General features: G+C 51.1%; 1 protein-coding gene across 3 annotated transcripts in view; it reads left to right on the top strand.

The window, feature by feature from the left end:
* DHRS3 (dehydrogenase/reductase 3) overlaps window positions 1-16607 on the top strand; it is a 47255-nt gene that overhangs the window by 8611 nt on the left and 22037 nt on the right. The window contains exon 1 of one of the 3 annotated variants that reach the window (XM_064281315.1): window positions 6116-14907. The exons of the other annotated variants lie outside the window; for them this stretch is intronic. The gene's annotated coding sequence lies outside the window, so the exon portion shown is untranslated. Of the gene's footprint in view, window positions 1-6115; window positions 14908-16607 lie in introns of those variants that run through there. 3 annotated transcript variants of the gene reach the window in all.

Genomic DNA, 16607 nt, shown 5'->3' with positions numbered 1-16607 from the left:
CCTTCCAAATTCCCCTTCTTTGCCTCATAAATGATTAACTGAACTGCTTGTCCCCACTGATCAATCAGAAACAAAGTGCTTGTTAACCAAACTTTGGTGAAGCTTCTCTCATTTGCCCAAGTCCCTGAACTTTGACCCACCCTCAGCCTAGCCAACACACTACCCATCTTTAAGGAATCGTTCCAGAGAAACTCTGGTAGTGTAGTGGTTAAGAGCTAAGGCTGGTAACCAAAAGGTCAGCAGTTCGAATCCACCAAACACTCCTTGAAAACCCTAGGGTCACTATGAGTTGGAATTGACTTAACGGCAGTGGGTTTAGTTTCCAGAGAATAAGCTGGCCCCAGTGTAAAACATTCTCTTATTTATTATCTGATCGCATCACTCTTTCCTTTTGTCTCTATAGAAGAAAAATCCTTTTTCTCCAACTCTTGAAACACTTGTTGATCTTGGGTTCAGAGGGTTCTCCCTATTACAATAGGCCCCTTCCCTTATTATGATAGTCCACTTCCCCCACTGCGTGGTCCTTCTCTCTGAAAAAAGCCTGTCCCTGTATAAGTCAGATTGAGATTTTTATTTGACACAGGGATGCGCCAACTTGCTTCATCTTCTTCCAAAGCCAGGGCACACTCTCAGCTTTGCACTTGGTTTTAGAAGGCACCGACAGTCTCCTCCGATATCTTTACAGTCAAAATGGAGCCTGTGGGCTGAAGAGTGGTCTTGATTGGCTGGTGTGCCACCCTCAGAAAGGGTAGGAGTCACCTGGGACCCAGGACTCCAGGGTTTCAGCCAGGTCCTGATCTATTCTTCCTTGTGACTGGGGGAGGAATGTCAACTGACTAGAGGATGACACAGATCTGAGGGACTGTGCGTCAGTCAAATCCATCTTTTAATTCATCACATTGGGCCTTGGAGGTGCAGCAGGGAACCAGACAGGCCAGGCTCTCTCCTCGTGGCACTTAGATTCTGGTGTGATGACCATGTCTGGCTTGAGAAGGCCCCTGATGCTTTGGAAAGGTGAGTTGACCCCAAGGAGATGACTTTTAGCGGCAGTAGAGTTGAACTCCCCCCAGATATGAAATAAAGCCCACTGTATTGGTGCCCAGAATGAAGGAGATGCCTTTTCATTCTGCTTTGCCAAAGGACTTCTGGAGCATTGTGGTCAGTATTGGTCAATGTTTTGAGAGGGTCCTTGAGCACTCTGGAGGGTGTCCAGGCTCAGGATGACAAAGAAGTAGGGGAAATGGTTGGGAGGCAAATCTTTGGGAGTTTGGTGGCCACTTACAGGGTGGGTGGTGGTTATCAGCACCCTTCCAATTCTGCAGAGGCAGTGGACCTGTTCCAGGTCATTCTGGAGGCTGCACCAGGACCATGGGGAGGGCTCACCCTGCAACAGGAATACCCTCCTGCCCTTTGGAGCCTTCTGCAGAGGAACCAGCTGCTCTTTAGTCGTGCTTGTTATAGAGATTCCTGCATCGGGAAGGGGGGGAGGCTAAGTTCCAGATGACCCCCTCCCAGGTCCCTTCCAACCCTTAGGTCCTGAAGTCATTGTTCCCAGAGTGATGTCAGTGAGAACAACGAGCCAGGCCAGGGTCAGGGGGTGAGGAGGAGGAGAGGACACCAGCATCAATCAACCAACACTTTAAAATAAAAAGAAGACAACCCTTCTCATCATGAACTCACTGGGGTCCTTCAGCGGTTATGTCAGTCCTGTGTCCGGGTTTTTCAGGATGTGGGAAAGAGGAGAGGAGGCAGGAGGTGGGAGGGCACAGGGCAGGCGCATGCTCATAACCATTGCTCTGGAAACTGGGGACTAAGTTACTAACTTGGCATTGGTGGTTCAGTGGTAGGATTCTCACCTTCCAGGCAGGAGACTCAGGTTCAATTCCCAGCCAATGTACCTCATGCGCAGCCACCAATCTGTCAGTGGAGGCTTGCTCGTTGCTATGATGGTCAACAGGTTTTAATGGAGCATCCAGCTAAGAGAGACTAGGAAGAAAGGCCTGGCAATCTACTTCCAAAAAATGAGTCAGTGAAAACCCTATGGATTGCAATGGTCCACTCCACAACCCCGGATGGGAACGGCATAGAACTGGGCAGCATTTCATTCCACTGTGCATGGGGTTGCTGTAAGTCGGGCCAGCTCAATGGCAGCTGACACCAAGAAGTACTAACTTTGACTCCTCGCACCTGAACTTGAAGCTAGTGACTTCTTTAGGCTCTAGTAATAAGCCTGACTGGGTTGTTCTGTTTTGCATCCATGGTCTTACCTGACCCTCTTGACCATGCTCAAAGCAGGTATGATGCACAGCCCCGTTGCAGAGATGCAGGTAAGGTGAGTTTCTCAAAGATGCTTGGCTGGAAGTGGGCTTCTGAGTCCTGGATCCTCAGCTTCAAAACTAGGGCTTTTCCCACTGGCACAAGTCATCTCAGCCTGGCCCGCCCATCTCCTCCAGGGTTATGGAGAGGTCAAGAGACACACTGTTAAATAATGGGGCCCAGTATGCACAGGGATCTGGGGAGAGGTTTGATAAGGTGTATGTGAGTCAGCAGGATGGGGGCGGAGATGTCATTAAACTGACTTTAAGAAAACATTTTTTTAAGCACTGAGTAGCACTATTTGCATACAATGAATGGGGTAACTGCCAAAGGATTAAAGTAGTCATTAATTACCAGAGTTTAAAGAGCTAACTGATAAGCTAGAGACTGAAACCAAACCACTGCCATGGAGTGGACTCCGACATACCAACAACACTACTTATGACAACCCCACATGTGCCAGGTAGAACTGTGCTCCGTAGGGTTTCCCATGGCTGATTTTTTGGAAGTAGATCGCCAAGCCTTTCTTCTGAGGTGCCTCTGGGTAGACTCGAATCTCCGATCTTCGGGTTAGCAGCCGAGCACCTTAATGTCTGTACCAACCAAGGGCTCCAAGCTGGAGAAGAGCACAGTTGAGTTTCATTCATTTGACACATCAGGTGTAGCAACTTAAATAAGCAAGGCCCCAGCCGAGGAGGGATGAGTGAGTGAGAGCTCACTCCAGCTAAACCTCCGCTCACTAGACTGGATCCTGGGAAGTGACCTGAGAGCTTTGATAGTACAGTGAAGGGAGAGATCACTATGAATTAGGGGGAATCTTAGAAGGCTTCTTGAAGGAGGGAGCAGGTGAGGGGGTTGCAGGAAGTCATTGGTTATAGAGCCCTTTGAAGATCCAAAGCAAGTATAAAGCCTGGTCCAAGAAAAATGCGCAAAGATACATACGTTAAATTTTTAAGGGGTCCTTGCATTCCCACGAATCCTACCCTAGATGCCAAGTGAAGGCTTGGACTAGATCCGATCAAGACCCATCCAAGGCCACAGGCTACACAGGCATCAGATCCAGGACTGGAGCCCAGGTCGGAGGGAGGGGAAGCTCTGGTGTTCCAGGACCCAAAGTCAGGGCCAAGGCCAGGGTGGGCAGTGTGGATTTCTGGCTTGGTGTTTAAGGGTAGCGGTCAGCCTGGCAAAGGCCACAAAGGGCCAAGCCTTCCTGACTCCACTGACAACCCTTGATTTGGGGCATACGGCCTCGAATCCCCTTCTGGGTGGTCTTTCAGGGAAGGAACTAGAAATGCAGTTTAATCAGTGGACCATATCATCATTTGTCTACACTGACCCGAAAACCAAACCCACTGCCGTCGAGTCGATTCTGACTCATAGCGACCCTATAGCACAGAGTAGAACTGCCTGATAGAGTTTCCAAAGAGTGCCTGGTGAATTCGAACTGCTGACCTCTTGGTTAGCAACCGTAGCACTTAACCGCTCTGCCACCAGCGCTTCCATATGTCTACGCTAAAGCATTCTTCTTTTCCTGGGGAGGTATTTATACAGAACTATGAGGCAGTTCTTCTCTCTCCTAGAGGGTCGCTGTGAGTTGGAATTCCACTCAACCACAATAGATTTGATGTTTTGGTATCTCCTGTCTGAGGGGCCCTGGTGGCGCAACAGTTAAGTGCTCAGCTGCTAACCAAAAGTTTGGCAGTTCGAACCCACCAGCAGCTCCACTGAAGAAAACCTGGCACTCTGTTCCCATAAAGATTACAACCTAGGAAACCCTATGGGACAGTTCTTCCCTGTCACGTGAGGTCTGTATGAATTGGAATTGACCCGACAGCACCCAAGAGCAATCTCTGACAGCACCCAAGAGCAATATCTGTCTGCAGGGCCCCCTCGTGTTGACTTCTGGCTCATCTAAGACCCAATAGTCCCCAAAACAGACCTCATTTTAGGACCAAGTTTTCAATTGGAGCCCTGGTGACATGGCGGTTAAGAACTCAGCTGCTAAACAAAAGATGGGCAGTTTGAATCCACCAGTCACTCCTTGAAACCGTATGGGGCAGTTCTACTCTGTCCTGTAGAGTCACTATGAATCGGAATCAACTCAACAGCAACGGATTTTTTTTGTTGTTGTTGGGTCCCAAAGCACCCTAGGGATGCCGAGAAGGTGGGCAAAAGTTGGAGGCAGAGCCGGTAGGGTTCTGGAGGACCCCACCTCCATTTGACTAGATTAGCTTCACTTCTAGCTGTTTTGTTCCTTAGGATTCCTTGTCAGGTTTGCATCTGCGTTTTGAAAGATGCCATTGCTCTAAGAAAAATAATAAGTCTTGAAAATAACTGTTCCAGGAAATTACTCAGGACGCCTCTCCCCAGTTGATCCCGACTTGGATCTGCTGAGTGACACCGCATTGGTTCCTTAGCTTTTGGCTCTTTACTCCAAGGTGATAAAGCCAGTGGACTGAAAAGCACCCCCACTTAGCTTGTGTCTTTGCCCCTCAGGAAGGGGCTCCCACTCGCACCCCAGGTGTGGAACGCCAGGCCCTGCTCAGCCCTCGGCCAGGGCCTCTCCTTCTCCACAGGGGAGGCCAAGAGAGCTAAACCAGTTGCCGTCCAGTCAGTCCCGACTCATGGCTACCCCACAGGTGTCAGAGTAGAACTGTGTTCCACAGGTTTTTCAATGGCTGATTTTTTGGAAATAAATCACCAGGCCTTTCTTCCTAGGTGCCTATGGGTGGACTCAAACCTCAACCTTTCGGTTAGCAGTCAAGTGTGTTAACTGTTTGTACCACCCAGGGACTCCCTTAAACACCCAGCTGGCTCTGAGACAGCCCCAATAAGAGGACCCGGCTCAAGTTCAGCTGCCCCAAGGTGTTTCTAGAGACTTCTGCTGGTCCCTCTCTGCCTCAAAAGCACCCAGCCCTGGGAGAGTGTGACTTGGTGGCCCCCAGACTCAAAGCCCAGGGCTGGCACATAGGCAGTGTCTCAGCAGCTGAAGTCTTTGGAGGGTAGAGGCCAGCTCACTTGCCAAAGCACTCTTGCAATTCCTGATGCCACCAGGGCTGCTAGGAACTGGTTGCCAATCTCATAAATCATGAGGGACCTCCCATGACCTACTGTGTGACCTTCTCCCAGCGGCCTGCTGTGTGACCTTGGGCAAGTGACTTTACCTCTCTGGGCTTCAATTGCCTCATCTGAGAAATGAAGGTGTGAAGATTTAGTGAAATAACTTACACAAACCTCCCAGTTCAGTGCAACAGCATTTGCAGGATATAATTGCTCCTTCCAGTGGAGGTTTGCAGGGGACGGTGGACAACCCTCCATGCCAGCCTTTGTAGGTTGGACATGAGGTGGAGAGGCAGAGAACCTGCTGGCCTGAGGCCCTGGTCAGGGCATCTGGGATTCCTCTGGAAGGGAAGAATGTCCCCTGCCACAGAAGCCCTTGGGGAATGTCAGCCCTCGACCCTTTTTAAAAATCAGTGGGAGGGAATTGCTCTCCCCATAGGGAAGATGAAGAGACTGGAGTCTTCCTCCCACTTGAGACCTCAAGCCCTGTTGAGATCACTGGTGACAACAGCCCCTTTCTTCATGAGCAAGGGCCGGTCCAGTGCAGGCCCTTCTGTGGTCAGAACTGGAGAAGGAGCCGAGGAAGGAGAGGCTGGTCAGAAGACGAGCCTCCACCCTCATCCACATCCCACCCCCCCCCCCACACCAGCATTAGTCATTGTCATCCAAGCAGCTCAGTTGGTCAGGGTTGGGCTGTGGTGAGGCCAAACCTGCAGGTTACCATGGCAACTCACCATGCTTTGTGACTGCTTGTTGATATGTCTCTTCTCCAAAGGGTTGGAAGATCCCCATGGTTGTGGGGCTGTGTTCCTCTTACTCACCAGGTGTCTTGGGCACCTGACATGGCGCTTGGCACATGGTAGGTGCTTAATAAATGTTTGTTGCCTGAATGAACGCATGGCTGACCCATCATAGCTAGTTACAGCCAGTATTTCAAGGACCTACTATGTGCCAGGAACCATTCTTAATTCTTTACATGTAATAAAGTAATTTAATTCCTACAGATTTAATCCCCATAGATACAGTTATCATCCTATTTTACTGATCAAGACTCTGAGAGAGTCAAGTAACTTAAAATCACACAGCAAGTAAGTGACAGTTGTATATGAACCCAGGGCATCTGCTGTTAACCAGTAAGCTTTGCTGCCTCTAAGTTAATCTTTCTATGCAAGAGCCCACAATGACAGCCCCTGCAGAGTTTGAGTGCAGTGTGTGTTTAGCAGCCAGGGAGTCTACATGGATCAAACAACACTGAACAGCTATCCTGATGGTGGGTCTGTAGATGTTCTTCAGATTGTTCTAGTGACTGGTGTAACAAGGTTGTTACACCATGGGTAGGATGAACTTCAGGCATGGCTGGATCTAGGGGTTCAAACAATGTCGTCAGGATTGTCTCTCTACTTTGTTCTTCTCCTCTTCCCTCCACTTTTAAGTGGGCCCTCTCTGCCATGGGGCTGCTCACACCTGCCCTTGCTGCTCCAAACTTAAATCCTCCCAGTTCCCAAGTCGAATGGGCAGACGTGTCCTTCGCTCTATAGTTCTGGTAGAGTCCAGGAATTGATTCACTGGCTGTGACTGGAAATGATTCTCTGATTGGGCAGCTGTAGGTCACAGGCCAATCCCTGAGCCTGGGATGTACCACCCCAATCTAAACTTCTGGGTGTGAGAGTGGAATGGAGGGAATCCTCAAGGAAAATTGAGGTGCCGTTATCAGGAGCAAGGAGGTTGGGTGCAGACATCCAATACACCTCCTGTTGGAAAACCAAAAACCAAACCAAACCTGTTGTCATTGAGTCAATTCTGACTCATAGAAACCGTATAGGACAGAGTAGAACTGCCCCATAGGGTTTCCAAGGAACGGCTGGTAGATTCAAACTGCCAGTCTTTTGGTTAGCAGCCAAGCTCTTACCCATTGCACCACCAGGGCTCCTCCTATTGGAAGGACAACATTCAGTTTTCAGTCATCTCAAGCAGAACCTGCCAAGAGACCCGAGACGAACCTGCTAGAACCTGCCTGTATTAGCTCTCCCGGGTCTAGTCCAGTCATTTACTGATACCCACAGGGGATAAGGACAGAATGGCCTTTTCAAGACTGAGCTGAAATCTTTCTGCCATCAAAGAGTCTGCAGTTCAAAGAGGCAAAATGAACAGCCACTGGGGTAGTCTAGGACGTTGTCAAGGGGCTTTCTTCGGAAGCTTTTTTAAATATGGAGCCCTGGTGGTGCAGTGGTTTAAATAAAACCCTGGCGGCATAGTGGTTGAGAGCTACAGCTGCTAGCCAAAAGGTTGGCAGTAGGAATCCATCAGGCACTCCTTGGAAACCGTATGGGGCAGTAGAACCCTGTCCTATAGGGTTGACTCTGACTCGGAATTGACTTGACAGCGACGGGTTTCTTTTTTTGGGTTTTAACCAAAAGTTCAGCTGTTCAAGTCCACCAACCGCTCCCTAGAAACCCTATGGGGCAGTTCTACTCTGGCCTATAGGATTGCTGTGAGTCAGAATCAACTCAGACAGCAGTGAGTCTTTTTTTATGGCGGCAGGAGAGTGGAGGGAGCCTCAAGCTAGCTCCTAGTAATGTTTGCTGGGTGTGAAAAGCCAGCTCCCCCTCCTCTCATGCTGCAGGCCCACAAGCAGGACAGTACTGGTACGGCTCCTTTCCAAGGCAGGGCTCTCAGCCCTAGAGTGTCTCTTTTTAGAACGTCCAGGACCAAGAGGGACCCAGTTGACCCCAGCCTGGTGGCCCAGCACACCATGGCCTCTCCCACAGGTCCAGTAGCAGGTCATCATGGGGAGCCAGGGCCAGTGTGACCACAAAGGGCAGCGTGACCTCCTTGCAGGCAGGCAGCCCTGCCAGACACACCCCCTGGAGTCAGTCCACCCTTGGCTTCCACACCCCATGTCCTCACATCTCATTTGGCAGAGGGGGTAACTCTGACTTCACTCTCCAGGCCACTCCCCTGTGAACACAGCAAAGGAGGTGGGGGTGCTTCAGGGGTAACAGAGGCCCAGGGTCAGTGGGGCTCACATCTTCTCGGCTGGCAGATTCATTGCCCTGGCTTTGGGGACACCACCCAAGTCTTTGAGTCAGTGGGTGTGTGAGTGTATTCACCCATGTATGGCTTTTTTCTTTCTTAGGGAGCCAGTATAGTGTAGCAATTAACATTGTTAGCTCAGGAGTCAGGCGCCCCAAGGTTCAAATACAGGCTCTTCGCTTCACTTGCTGTGTGACCCTGGGCAAGTTGCTGAACCTCTCTGAGCCTCAGTTTTTCCATATGTAAAATAAAGATAAAACGAGATAATGTCTATAGGGCCGAAGCACAGAATGAATGCTCAATAAGTGTTGGCCATGCTGGTGAGAATACGGATCAGTTTGACTGCCTACCCAGCCCCTCTCCCACACCCTCTGCAGAAGTCTCCAGGGCATCTCTTGGAAACCATAAAGCTGATAGGTTAGCATGAGGAGGGGCTGTTATGCCATTGATAGATGACAAACTTTGGAGCTGACAGACGTGGGTTTCAATCCCAGTTCCTCTGCCTGGAGGCCTGGGACAAGTCCCTTAACCTCTTTATATGAATTTCCTATGGCTGCTATACCAAATTGCCATAAAATCAGTGGCTAATTTACTGTCTTACAATTCTGGAGGTCAGCACGGGTCTTATTGGGCTAAGGTGTAGCGCCCTTGATTGACAGGGCTGTACTCCCTTCAGATGTTCCAGGGGATAACCCATTTCCCTGCCTTTTCCAGCCCCTAGCTGCAGCCCACGTTCCTTGGCTTACAACCCCTTCCTCCATCTTAAAAAGCCAGCAACATTTAATCTCTCTGATTATTCTTCCGTAGTCTCATCTCCCTCCAACTTCTTCTTCTGCTCCCCTTTTCCACATTAAAGCATCCTTGTGATTACTTCAAGAACCCCTGGGTAGTGCAAATGGTTAACATGTTTGGCTGCTAACAGAAAGGCTGGAGACTCAAGTCCACCTAGATGTGCCTCGGAAGAAATGCCTGGTGATCTATTTCTGAAAAATCAGCCTTTGAAAACCCTATGGATCAGAGTTCTACTCAGACACACATGGGGTCATGATGAATCAGCATCAACTTGACTGGCAACTGGTTAACTGGTTGGTTGGTGATTACATTGGCCTCCCCCCTGGGACAATCAGAGATAATCTCTCTATTTTAGCAAATTTAATCCCATCAGCAACCTTAATCCCCCTCTGCCATGTAAGGTGACATTCATAGGTTCCAGGGATTAGGACGTGGACATCTTTGGGGCCATCACTCCACCAGCCACACGCTCACTTTTCTCATCTGTAAAGTGGCGGTGCTAGTCCTGACCTCCAGGGCCCTTGGAAGGGTTCCGCGAGAATGTCGAGCATGGTGGGCAGGGGCTCCGAGAATGTTGGTTGAGTCTGCACTGAGCACCTACTGAACACACGTACTGCTGGCACACAGAGCTGCAGGGACAGGAGGCACCACGCATGGTCCCTGCTGCAGAGCATCTGGTGGTATGACCACTGGGAAGGCTTACCCTTGGAGAGGGAAACAGGGGACATTAATTGTACCTGTGCTGGGTGGCCAGCTGCTCCACAGAGGGGAAAACCCTGAGTCATCCCAGAGGGCTTCCTAAAGGGCTAGATGAGACAGGAGGGAAGGGCATGGGGGGGGCCCTCCTAGGTCACAGGGTGGACATTGTCCAAGTATTCATTTAGCCACTGAAGTGTGGTAGAGACAAAGACACAGGGTCCTAGGCCCCATCCTAGGTCTTGCTGGGCAAATGGACCAGTAGTCCACAGTGCCACTGTGGTGCAGTCAGTGCTTTGATGGGGAGACCCGTGGGAAGGCCACTGTGAGCACAGAGTGGGGCTCCTAACCCAGTCTCTGACATTGTCATTGTGAATAAAGTGCTTCCATGTGCAAAGCAATTTGCACGGACAATCTGATTTGATCCTCAGGACAACCCCATGAGGTAAGTACTATTGACCAGTTGCTGTCTAGTCTAGTCAGTTCACGGGGACCCTGTGTGTATCAGAACAGAACTGTGCTCCACAGGGTTTTCAGTGGCTGATTTCTCAGAAGTAGGTTGCCAGGCCTTTTTTCTAAGTTGCCTCTGGATGGACTTGAACCTCCAACCTTTGGTTAGCAGCTTAGCGCATTAACTGTTTTCACCACCCAGAGACACCTGGGTACTATTGCTGTCCCCATTTTAAAGATGAGGAAACTGAAGTTCAGAGAGGTTAAATACTTACCCAAGATCACACAGTACCTCTATAGCTACGGGATTTGAATGCAGGCAGTCTGGCTTCTGGGGAAAGAAGTCTAGTTCTAGTTATCGCTGGGATTGGGGTCTAAGGTGAGGCATGAAGGTGGAGGTGTAGGTGGCACAAGGAAAACTCCCAGGCAGATGGGAAGAGTGTGTCTGGAAAATGGGAGATTGAGAGGGTTTGGTTCCTTTAGAACCTCAGAGAGTTTGGGGCCAGAATACGAGTGTGAGGCGGGGAATGGTGAGAGTCGGGCAGGGCCAGGTTTCACAGAGCTTGGTGGCCATGGGGTGGAGTTTGGATTTGATTGGGAGAGCACTAGGGTGCCACTGAAGACTTTCTACAGGGTCCATGACTGGACTGGGTTAACAGAGGGTGAAGGCAGCCTGATTTCCCAGCAGAATTCTCTGAAGTTAGAGGGAGGACCTCTGAATCACTGTTCTGCAGTGCTGAGGTGGTTCACTGGTAGAATTCCACCTTCCGTTCAGGAGACCCAGATTGGATTCCCTGCCAATGCACCTCATGCTTAGCCACCACCCGTATGTCAGCAGAAACTTGCGTGTTGCTGTGATGCTGAACAGGTTTCAGCAGAGCTTCCGAACTAAGAAAGACTACGAAGAAAGGCCCAGTGATCTACTTCTGGAAGCCAACCAATGAAAACCCCGTGGACCACAATGGTCCAAACCAGAGGACCCGGAGGGATTTGTTGCATTGTGCATGGGGTTGCCATGGATCAGGGCATGGGAATGGCGAGGTGACTCTACAAAGGCAGCTAATAACAACAGTGCTGAGGGAAAACCTGCTTGCTGACGCCCTGGACAGAGGCCTGCTCGGGTTTGCTCCCAGCAGCCCGGCCTCTGCAGGATGTGGTGACTTGGCCATTTCCCGTTGCAATGTCCTGTCACTGCCCCAGAATCCCCCAGCACTCGGGGCCCAGATCCCCCGCTTGATAGCAGGACGCCAGCCAGCCGGGAGGGTCAATGCCATAGCGTTTGACCTTTGTCCCAGCAGAGATTAAACCAATTCTTAATTAATAGCCTGTAGATCGTTACATTGGCACAGCTTGCAAGTAATTTAAGGCTTGTCTTCTGGAGGCTGGTCCATAAATTATCCTTAATTACCCAAAGGTCTTATTTGGAAACACCACCTCAGTGACCTGCAGATTTCAGATTGAGGTAGGAAGGGGATGCTGGAAGAGTTACCCTTAGAGAAAAGTTTGTCTTTCCTTTCCCAAAACAACTGCCGTGTTCTCACCTCTACCAGCAGTTCCCGGAGCCCCTTCCTGGCTGTGGCCTTGGCTGATTACTTACACTTTTAGGCCTCAAGGACCCATCTCCAAAATGGGCTCATAGTTCAGGTCCACAACACCTAACCTGAAACCCTTGAAGCTAGTTGTCCTTCTGAATTCAGATTTTCTGACTTTTTAGAAATGTAATATAACATGGAGCCCTGGTGGCACAGTGGTAAGAGCTCAGCTGCTAACCAAAAGGTCAGCAGTTTGAATCCACCAGCCGCACCTTGGAAACCCTGTGGGACAGTTCTACTCTGTCCTGTAGGGTGGCTATGAATCGGAATTGACTCCATGGCAAAGAGTTTAGTTTGTTTTTGTTTTTGTTTAATACAACACATAGACCATACACTTAGTCAAGTCCTCAGGAGAGTCTGGGGCAGCCTCCCATAATCGAACACAGTGATACCCACAGCAGGGGGATAAAGAGATCAGACATAGCCTCATGGAAGTTCAGATTAGGGCTTACCCCCAAAAGTATGTGTCAAAATTAAGGGAGGCAGGGAAGAGAGATTTTAGAGCTTTTTCAATTTTAGAATGGAGGATAAGAGGTTTAGGACTCACTACCGCACTCTACAAAGCCCCTGAATAAAAACCAAAAACCCAAACCCATTGCCATTGAGTCGATTTTGACTCATAGTACCCCTATATGACAAAGTAGAACTGCCCCATTGAGTTTCCAAGGAGTGCCTGGGATTCAAACTGCCAATCCTTTGGTTAGCAGCCATAGCATTTAACCACTACACCACCTTTGTTTCCCTCATGAGTAAATACTGGAATTGTTATTACTTTCCTCTAAATCTGATATACTTTCTAGGGCCATATCAACTCTCTAGTCCTATGTCATAATTTAGTCCACAGGGAGCTTGATCGAAATGCTAAGTCATCCAGTGATGTTGTAACAGAAATACCACAAGTAGGTGGCTTTAACAAAGAGAAATTTATTTTCTCACAGTCTAGTAGGCTACAAGTCCAAATCCAAGGCATCTGCTTCAGGGGACAGATTTCTTTATAGGCTCTGGGGGAAGGTTCTTGTCATCCATCTTCCCCTGGACCAGGAGCTTCTCCGTGCAGGAACCACTCTGCTTTCCTGGTTGTGTGAGGCAATGCCCCTCACCCCCACCCCCGCGTGGTTCCCTTTCTTTTTATCTCTTATAAGACAAAAGGTGGTGCAGGCCACACTCCAGGGAAACTCCCTTTACATTGGATCAGGGATGTGACCTTAGTAAGGGTGTTACAATCACAAAATGGAGGACAAGTACACAATACTGGAAATCATGGCCTAATCAAGTTGACACGTATTTTGGGGGGACACAATTCAATCCATGCCATTTTCATATCAACTACTTTTGCTTCCCTGCGTGTGTGTAGAGAACGGGTTTGCAGGCTGCTCTTAATTTTTTTTTCTTAATTAGGAAGATGACGGGTGTCTGTTTAAAATGTGCCGCACGTTTGACGTCATAGAACGGGGGTTTCTCTGTTGGAGCCGTTTCCTGTTGCCCAGGGAAGGGCGGAAGGCTTGAAGCCTCATGACTCAGGCCCCACTGGGTGTTGCCATTGAGCACCCTCTGGGTACCCTCTGTGTGATGGCCTTGCCAGCCCCATGCTCAGCAGAGCCTCAAGCTTGGTTGAATGCTCTTGCTGTCATCATCTTGAAATTCTTAACAATTGTTGAACAAGAGGACCACGTTTTCACTTTGCACAGAGCCCCACCAGTTATGTGGCTGGTCCTCGTGAGAGTCATCTGCGTGGGTTCTCAATTTCATCCCTCACAATAACCCCTCAAGAGAAGTTATTGCATAACCAGAGACCAGTTGCTGTCAAGTCCGCTCTAACTCATGGCAGCCCCAGGGTAGAGCTGTGCTCTGTAGGGTTGTCATCGGCTGAATTTTCAGAAGTAGATTGCCAGGCCTGCCTTCTGACATGCCTCTGGGTGGACTCAAACCTCCAACTCTTCAGTTCGCACACTCAGGGACTCAGGTTATCACATAGGGGAGGTAACAATGTTTAACAAACATTCACCAGGCACCTGGTTACTGAAAAGCATGCTGGGAATTTAGCCTGAGAGCCTACATTCTAGAATGTGTGTGTGGAGGAGATGGAAGGATAGACAGCTAGACAATAAACAAGCAAACAAATAACTATTATAATTTCAGATAGTGACAAAGTACTGTAAAGATAATAAAGTAGGGTGATATGAGGGAGAGTGACTTAAATATTAGCTTCAGTGTGTGCTAAACTGTGCCTTGCTAAACTGTCCCCTACAAGGGTCACTTGTAAAGATCCGGAGTAGTTTACAGGTTTCCCACCCCCCTATTTTTAGCCACAAGGCAGGGAAGACCCAAGTTAGTGAGGTCCAAGAAAGAGAGCCAGTAGGGGGCGACTCCTGGGCCCAGGTCTGCTTTCTCCTTTCTAGGGGACTATTTACCCTTAAGCCCCCCAGAGCCACAGCTTCTGGCAGTAAACCAGAAGGCTGAGTTTGGGGGTCAGGTGGGTGAGGAGAGGGGCTGCTGTGATTTCTCTGGGCATCTTAAAGTCCTCCTGTGCCAGTTCTAGAAGATTAGGCTTACCCTCTCAACTCAGTGACCTTTTCTTGCACTTTTGACCGTCCCCACACCAGCACAGGATGGCCTGTTTCAGTTCTCCCCCCTCGTCCCCACATGGGGATGGGGGAAGCCCAGAGACGCCAAGTGACTCATCCAAAAGCCACACAGCAAATCAACAACAGAGCAGAGTCCAGCAGCTTTTCATTCCAAAGGGCCCTGCCAAGGCCTCGCAGTCCAGGGCTCCTCTGGGAGCTTAGCTGTGGGAGCTTCTTGGAATAAACGTGGCCCCTGCTTGGGGGCATGGAGGCTGGTGGGCGGCTAGCGGGAAACTTTGGCATCTGGTTCTACCTGGAGGCAGGCCCTCCAGCATCCCCGCCTCGCTGAAGAGGTCCCTGGGCAAGAGGGAACTGGAAAGCGCTTCCCAGAAAGCCCAGTTCAGGTTTGTCCCCAGTGTGTTCAGCAGAATTCCGGAGCTGACCCCAGACGCCCAGCCCTCGGGTCTGCAGGCCCCTGGGTTGGGGGGCGAGGTCCCTGGTGGGACGCAGCCCCAGAGGGGTGGGAACGGCGGCGCCGCGGGATGCGCGGCCGCTCCAGCTGGGACGGTGCCTGCAGCGGGGGGGACGGAGGCGGGCGGTCGGGACGGTTCACGCGGCGGCCAGCAGACTGGCTGCGTGTTGCAATGTCTGGTGGCGTTTGCAGCATCCTGTCGGTGTGCGCAGCTGGGGTAACCTCAGGCCGGCGCGGAGGAGCGTGTGTGTCTCGCAGGCCGTGCGGCCCGGAGGCTGCTGGCACCTCGCATCTCATTTACAGCTCTGGGTTCAGCCGCGGGTCAGCGGCCCTGACATCATGGCGTTTGTTTACCGCGCGCCCGGGAGGAAGTGCGGGCGGGCCGGCGCGGGAGAGGGACTTCAGACCCTCCCACCTCCCACCCTTTCCTCCCCTGGGACCCCAGACTCGCTCCGCTCCGACCTCTCTGCCGGGACCCCAGACCCGCACACCCTCTTCCGCGCCCGGGACCTCCCCTTGCATCTACCTCCCAGCCCCTCTCCCCCCGCCCCAACCACCACCCGGGATTCTAAACTCTACTCCCCTAGAGTCCCCAACTCTGCCAACCTACCCCTACCCAGTACCTACCCCTCCCCTGCCTGGGACCCCAGCCCAGCCCCCCTCCACAGCCCCTGCCCAGGACCCTAACCTGGTCCCCCTTCCATCCCTTGCAGGGACTCCAACCTCTCCCTCTCCTACCCCAGTCCTGCCCGACCCCCCGCGGCCCTTATCTACCTCCCACCCCCTTCCCATTCGCCAAATGGGATCCTAGCTCAGCCCCCACCCAGGACCTGGCCCAACCCCACTCCCTCCCTAGCCCCACCCTCCGCCACCCCGGGCCCACTTTCCGAAAGACTTCCTGGAGCCTCTTGCCGGGCCCGCCGAGGTTTCGGCAGCGGCTCCTCCTGCCACCCCCTCACCCCGTCATGTGAGCGCAGACTGGCTTCCCGCGCGCGGGGCTGCAGCTCATTACTGTCAGGGCCGGGCTGGGACGGCCCGCCACTTTGTTATTGGAAACCGATGTGTTTACAAACGCGGCGCTAGGTGGGTAGCTGGCCTCTTTGGCCCGTGGCCAGGCACCCTCTTCCTAGGGAGGCTGCCTTTGCCACCTGGAACTATTTTCTCACACACCGCCACCCCTCCCCCTGCCTTTGCCAGCCCTGACTGTTCTGGAAGCTGGGGGGACCTGGGGATCTAAGACACTTGCGCTTATACCTGGGACTGGCAGCTGCTAACCTGCCCTGGAGAGGAAGTCGCTGGGGCTCAGTTTTCTCAGGTCACACCGTTTGAGTCCACTTTGTTGTTGTTGTGTGCCGAGACTCATAACAACAATATGTGACAAAGTGGAACTGCCCCATAAAAAAATTTTTTTTTTTTTTTTTTATGCCCCATAGGGTTTACCAAAGCAGGTGGCAGGTCTTTTCTCCCATTGAGCCGCTAGGTAGGTTCGAACAGCAGACCTTTAGGTTAGCTGCTGAGCACTTAACCATTTTGCCACTAGAGCTCCTTTGACTTCTCTTTGTTCCCTGTTTCTCTGTCAGCCAGCATCCAATCCTGCAGCTGTCCTGAGCCTACCTCCCCCGCCCCCCACCC

The sequence above is a fragment of the Loxodonta africana genome, chromosome 3 (assembly GCF_030014295.1).
Source record: "Loxodonta africana isolate mLoxAfr1 chromosome 3, mLoxAfr1.hap2, whole genome shotgun sequence".
NCBI classification, from domain to species: domain Eukaryota; kingdom Metazoa; phylum Chordata; class Mammalia; order Proboscidea; family Elephantidae; genus Loxodonta; species Loxodonta africana.
Note: the sequence above shows the minus strand (reverse complement) of the source record. Positions and strands in the feature narration are given on the sequence as shown.